The sequence below is a fragment of the Peromyscus leucopus genome, chromosome 20 (assembly GCF_004664715.2).
Source record: "Peromyscus leucopus breed LL Stock chromosome 20, UCI_PerLeu_2.1, whole genome shotgun sequence".
NCBI lineage: Eukaryota > Metazoa > Chordata > Mammalia > Rodentia > Cricetidae > Peromyscus > Peromyscus leucopus.
This window is the reverse complement of record NC_051080.1, coordinates 10460264-10467222: the sequence shown is the minus strand read 5'-3', so window position 1 is coordinate 10467222 and position 6959 is coordinate 10460264.

Genomic DNA, 6959 nt, shown 5'->3' with positions numbered 1-6959 from the left:
CAGCCAGGGCTCAGATTTCATTTCTGTCTCTTACCAAACACTGGCCTCCAAGCTTGACTCTTCCTACCATTTTGCCTTAATTTCTTACCAGAAAAATGAGATCAGTCTCATAACTTCTTTGCGTTGTCGTAAGGATTAAATCGATGCTCTAGTTTGAATGTTTGTGCCCTCTCAAACCTGAGCTGCGTTTTAATCCTCAGTGTGACGGTCTTGGGAAATGGGGGGTCTAATGGGACTGTTTAGGTCCTGAAGGCTTGGCCTATATGAATGGATTAAAGTTATTGTGGGGGTTTGTTCTGGATAGAAGACCCTTTGTGTTTTCTCTTGTTCACGTTCCCTGTCACCTCTCATCAGGAGTTCCTCCATGTTGTAATATAGCACGAAGAACCTGATCAATGCCAGTACCATGCTTTGGACTTGTGGCCCTCCAGAGATATGAATCTTATAACTTGTATTGTTTATAAATCCCCCAGTCTGTGGAATTCTGTTATAGTAGCAACAAACAGACTTGTAGAATCTATTGGTGTATATTTATTAATACGAACATGCTTTCTTCTGGTCCTTTCCAATCATTTAGAATAGTGTGTCTCTATTTTAGCAATATACAAAGATGGCTCTGGTGATTCACTAGTTTGTCCCCTGCTGAAGTGATGCTACTAATGCTGGTCCTGCACTAAGATAATATGTCCTGTAATGAAGTGTTGTGCCACAGACAAGTTGAGGGGCTTGGTCCTACCAGTGTGTAATTGATTGATCCAGGCTTTAAAAATTAAAATGAGAGAAAAGTGGAAAAGAAAATTGCGTATACCTAAAGCAATATTTATATCAGATTATATGACATTTTATTTTATGATATTATCCACATGATTTTTTTTCAAGTAATAAAGACAGAAACTTTGAGGAATTCAAAGTTTTCTAAATCCCAATAAGTGCTTCACCGAGAAATGTTTGTGTGCACACTTTCAGAAACCCGGGCTATCTGTTGTTGCTCACCACAATGGGAAAGGAAGCCATATGCACCTCCCTCTTTCTGTTCTCTGGCTCCTTACACCAAAACCAGGTTTATGAGCAGAAATGGAAAAATGACATTCTTCCAGTTTTGTAATTTATCTGTTAAGATTAAATCAAAGAAATAGATGCACACAAACACATGCATTTTAAAGATGCGCAACTCATTCACTGGGGACTAGTCTATTGAATTTTTTATCTGCAGAATTTTCCAAGGTTGCACTCTGGCTACCTGCCCACTCCACATATACACTGACATGCCTGCAGGGTGCAATCTGCTTTCTTTCTCTGAGGTGATGGAGTGTAGTGCTCTCATGAGTATGGTCTCTAGCTGCTGAGAAGGGCAATTCTTGGTTGGGTGGTTTTTGTCTTCCCCAGGACTCCAGCAGCATCTGGAGTTTTGAGTCCAGTCTTGGGGAGGGGCATGGCTGAGCGGAGAGAGCTCTGGGTTGCAGCTAAGCGTTTGTAGCACACAGGACAGGTGGCCCAACCCTGACTCCTAACTAAGCATTTTTTTTGCTCCACGTGTTAATGGTGATGGACATGGATGATCCCTTACAGCCTGCACAGTCTAGAGGCAGAGATGGGTCCCTAAGCAAGGGTCAGAAGATGCGGTAGGGCCCTCTTGTTTAAAGATGAGCACATGTGATTTTTGTCATTTCTAGGAAGTGTTACAATAGATGCTATTATTGCAGAGAACACTGGGGTCCGGGGCCATCTCTACGGCTCTGTAGTGCAACCATCTTTGCATGAACATTTTCCTGGGAGTCTTGTGGTCAGCTAGGCACACATCTGCACTGTGTAGTCTTTCTCTGTCATATTTGGGAAAAGGCAGATAAGTCCCCAAGGGTGAATTGATTTTTGCTTCAAGTATATCACTTTAGCTGCTAAAGGTCACTGCAAGTGAGATAAATGGACTAGAGTAGTGAGTGATTCTCAACCTTCCCAATGCTCCGACCCTTTAATACAGTTCCTCATGTGGTGGTGACCTCCAAACATAAAATTATTTCCGTTGTTATGTCATAACAGTAATTTTGCTGCTATTATGAATTGCAATGTAAATATTTGTTTTCCAGTGTTCTTAGGTGGCCCCTGTGAAAGGGTCGGTTGACCCCCCAAAGGGGTCATGACCCACAGGTGGAGAAATGCTGGTCTTGGTCTAGAGACAAAGCTGAATGTTGTAGCTAAGCCATTACCTTAAGGTCTCTGTATAAGAAGATCAAAACATAGCACAAAGGTCATCAGCCTTGGAATAATAGACCCTGATGAGCTAACTTCATAGGCACATTGCTCATTCTTTTTCTTTCCTTTAAATGTTGTTTTTTAAAAATTAATTTTAAAAATTATACAGAGTAATAGGTTTTCTTATGAATTTTCATATTGACACGTCTTTATACCTCTTTCTTGTCCACTCCCTCTCCGATTGCCTTCACTCATCCCTTCTTTCCCTTCTTTCTGGTACTCTTCCTCTCCCCCACAGCACCCACTTCTGTTTTCATGTCACATGTATTTCATTACCCTCTCTCAATTCCCTCCCCTTCCCTCTTGATCATTTTCTCACCTCTTATAGCCCCCTTCGTACTTTCATGTCCTATCTGTATATGCTTCTCCATCCACAGATGTAATTCTAGATTTCATGTATGAGAGAAAATATGCTACAGTTTTATCTTTCCAAGTCTGGCTTGTTTTGTTTAACATAGTGATTCCCAGTTCCGTCCATTTTCCTGCAGATGTTATGATTCTATTCTTCTCCATGGCCAAATGTTATTTTCTTGATCCATCCCTCTGTTGATGGGTCCCTCAGGCTGGTTCCACTTCCTGGCTATTGTGAATGGTGCAGCAGGGAACACGGTTGTGCAGGTCTCTGTGGTGTGTTGACTTATCATCCTTGGTGTATGTACACGGGACTAGTTGCATCATTGGGCCTAAGCGCTAGTCTTAGTTTTCTTAAGAACCTCTGTGATGATTTCCACAGTGGCAGCCCAAGTTTACATTCCCACCAGCAAGAATAAGATTTGCTCTTTCCCCACGGCGTCCTCTGCATGAGCTGTCATTTGTTTTTGTTGATGGGTGTCATTCTGACCAGGTGAGATGGAATCTCAGAACAGTTTTGACTTGTACTTCCCCAATAGCTAAGGATGCTAAGCACTTTTTCAAGCATTTGCTGGCCATTTAATATTTTCTTTTTAGAACTGTCCATTCAATGAATTTATTGATTAGATGACTTCGGTTGTTTGACTTTTGAATTTTTAAAAATATATTCTAGATGTTAGCTTCCTGTCTGATATGTAGTTGGCCTAGATTTTTTTCCCCCACCCTGTGGCATGTCTTCTCACTATATTGATTGCTTCGCCTGCTTTTTAATTACAAGCTTTTTAATGACATGTATCCCATTTATCAATTCTTGTGTGTATCATTGGACTCCTTTTTAGATAGTCTCTCTTATATGTTGAAGTGTTTGATCTATGTTTTCCTCAAGCAGTGTGTAGACTTTCAAATCTTGCATTAAGGCTTTTTATCTATTTTGAATTGGTTTTTGGGCAGGGTGAGAGATAAACTTCTACTCCCATTGGTCTCTGTGTGGAAATCCAATTTTCTTGGCCTCATTTATTGAAGAAGCTGTGACTGTCCAGTTCCAATGTTTATTTTTTGACACCTCCATCAAAGATTAGGTGGCAGTAGCTGTGTGGATTTATTTCAAGGTCCTCTGTTCTGTTCCACTGGTCTATATACCCATTTTTAATCAGTGCCATACTGGTTCTATTGCTATGGCTTTGTAATATGATTTGAAATCGCCACACTTAGTCTTTCAGGGTTTATGAGTAGTCATTGCTAAAACAGAAGCATAGCGCATAGCAGCAGGTTGTTATAAAGATTAAATAAGACCCAGTGCACACAGCGCAGCAGAACCTGAGTACATTTCACCTTCATAAACTTAGGATCTGAGCTTAAAATTGGGTTATTCACTTAGTTAAGGGAGGGACTCTTTCTGCCAATGCCCTAGGTAGGCTAGGAGAACACATAGAGTTTGAAGGAAAATGTACACACATCTTTCTATGTACTAGCTGAAGCTACTGTGCTCTAGGGGGCTGGACATTGTTGAATGGACTTCTGAGTTTGGTCTAGATGTTTTTTTTCATGCTCTAGCTGTGTCAACCATGTCTCAGTCTTTGGTAGGCTTGCCATAGCCATGATAGAACAGGCTTGAGAGCTGATTGAAAGCTGTTTCTTCTTCTTCTTCTTCTTCTTCTTCTTCTTCTTCTTCTTCTTCTTCTTCTTCTTCTTCTTCTTCTTTTTGACAAATTTTATGTCTCATTTTCACTTTCTCCATGACCTGTGAACATCAGGAACCAAAAGTCTGTAGGCATCCGAGGAGGCAGAATTAGCCAGGGGACCTAGATTGCTATCACAGCTTTGGCTTGGGAAGTTGTACGACCCTAGACTCTCTGACACTTAACCTTTTGTTTACCTCTGACCTCAGCTTGACCATAATGGTTATTAGGAAATTCACCACCCTCTGAAAGGAATGTTTGGAAGGTTAATGACATAATTGTGCCTAATCCTGGTGATGAGGAGAGAGTAAATGTCTATCTTTTGGAAATGTGTAATAAATCTTCCAGGTAGATTACATTGCCCTTATTGAACTAAACACATCCTAAGGGGAAGCCCTGAGAAGAGCTTTCAGGGGAGAGTTTTCGCCCCCTTAGTGGCCTGAGAGAGTCTCAGCTCTTCTAAAGTAGGGCAAATATATTCTCAGCACTAGTGGTGTATTGACATTAAAAAGCCCTGAGCTCTCTGGGAGGAAGGCACCTGGTACCATTGTCTAGTTAGGTCAATATGCAAAAATTTCCTTGTGTTCTCTGAGTCAATTACTATGCTTGTCTCCAGAACAGGGGAAATCAAATGCTTCAGCTGATTTTTATTTTATTTAATCTCACAGATCACTTCATCTTGATGCTGGTTTGCTGTAAATATGAAATTGCCCTCCCCCCCCAAAAAAAAAGCAGATCCTCCTAAAAATACTTGCCTTTGCCCCTTTTGCAGCAGGATATCCTCTAACTCATAGCTAGTGGTGGTTGCAATTTCCCCTTGACTTGAAAAATAAGAGGTGGGTTGTGGTACAAAACTTTGAGGATTGTCCTGAATACCTGGAGAACTTGGGGGAAAATAGGGTGGGATGGGCTGGAGTGCAGGGAACATAGACATTTGTGCTTCCCTGTGTCAGCTGTGGTTCTTAAAGAGTTGACTTCATGGAAGGAAGAAAACCAGATGTCTATGAGCGTTTATGAATGTTCTCCACACGATGTGTTCTCGACATGCATTCTCAACATGCATTCTCCCTGGTTTAGTATTTTGCACCGTCTTTCTGAAGGGGTATTATTATTCCTGGTTCCAAAGACGAGGACAGAGTGACTGGGTCACTTGCCTAGGGTCACATGGCTTGTGAATGAGAGTCAGGGTTCCAACCCAAAGTAGTCTGACCCCCTAAACTCCTGTTCTTTTCCATAAACCAAGATTCCTTTACAAACAGCAAATGCTTCCCCCACCTTCCCTTTCTGTTTGGTTAAGTCACCTCTTGACCATTTTTCTCTCCCAAAGGATGTTGGAAAACTGAGTTGTGAAAGATACACGGGCATGCAAGAGTGGAGGCAATAGTCCTTTTTGCAAACAGGGTAGATAACCATTACTGCAAATGCCATTGCTCTGGTAGTTTGTAAAGTACTTAGGATATGAATGCAACCCTATTATTACCTAGTAATCGTGTGTATTGTTATAATAGCATACAATTATTTAGCTTGGGTAAAATTAGAATGCTGTATATTTAAAAAGTCATCCCTGTTCTGCTTTGCTATAGTCACCAAGGAATGCTGTTTATTTAAGGAATTTCATCATAATCTGCTTGTCATAGGAAGCTGATTTGCATTTACTCAGAGTCTTCACCTTTACTCAGAGACTTCTGTTTTCTAGTAATATCCACCAATTTGCATTTGTTGACAGTGGGCATGCACTGGTTCCATACGAGTAGAATTTGTACCATTCTTAATAGGAGAAGTTTCCATGGGAACCATTTGGCTGAACCAACAAAATGCTAGTGTGTTTTAGACAGGCAATCGCTTTGAGATGTACCTCATCCCAGATGTGTCTGTGTCCACACCGCTGGGCACCAAGACCAGATGGTGACAGACAGATGCTACAGGCACCAGAAGGAACTTTGCCATTGTGGCAAGCTTACCAAAAAGCTCTGCCAGAAAACAAGGAGCTAGGCAATTTTCTTCAGCTCTTTCATGAAAACTTTGGGGCTGGGGTCATTTTTTTACTCATTAGGTTTCCTTAGAAGAGACAGTTCAAGTCAATATATTTTATTCTTTAACTCCTTAACAATGATGATAAATTTTTTTGTTGGTAGATATTTTGAAATAGTGTGAATTTACTTTTCCAAAACTTCCAGTTCTGAGAAATTCTTGATCGTTCTGACTTTGTTTATTCAATGAACATGTATTTATTTGGTCCTTCATGATATTTCTCATCTTCTATAAACTTATCAGAGTGTTGATAGATTCAATGTTCCACACATGGAATTTATACCTGGGAACACTGGATCTGTGGTACACTTTATTATCAGCCAAGAGCAAACTTCTATTGCTCATCTTCCACCATGGAGATACCACACAGAACTAAAAGTTGGTTAATTCTAGGGCCTGATATGTTTCAGATAGCCAGAGTTAAGATAGAGGAAGTCTTAAGATGGACAGTGATTAAGTAAATGCATTTTATTTTATTTTATTTTTTAAGGACAACTTTTACTCTTTAAAATGATCCTCTAAGAGAGACTCTATGAGACCTTGAGGCTTTGGGGACTCTGCACCCATGAGGACCCTCCTGCTGCTGTGAGACCGACACCATGCCCCAGCCCAGGCTTCTGCCCGGGTCTGAGGAAGAATAAGCGATTC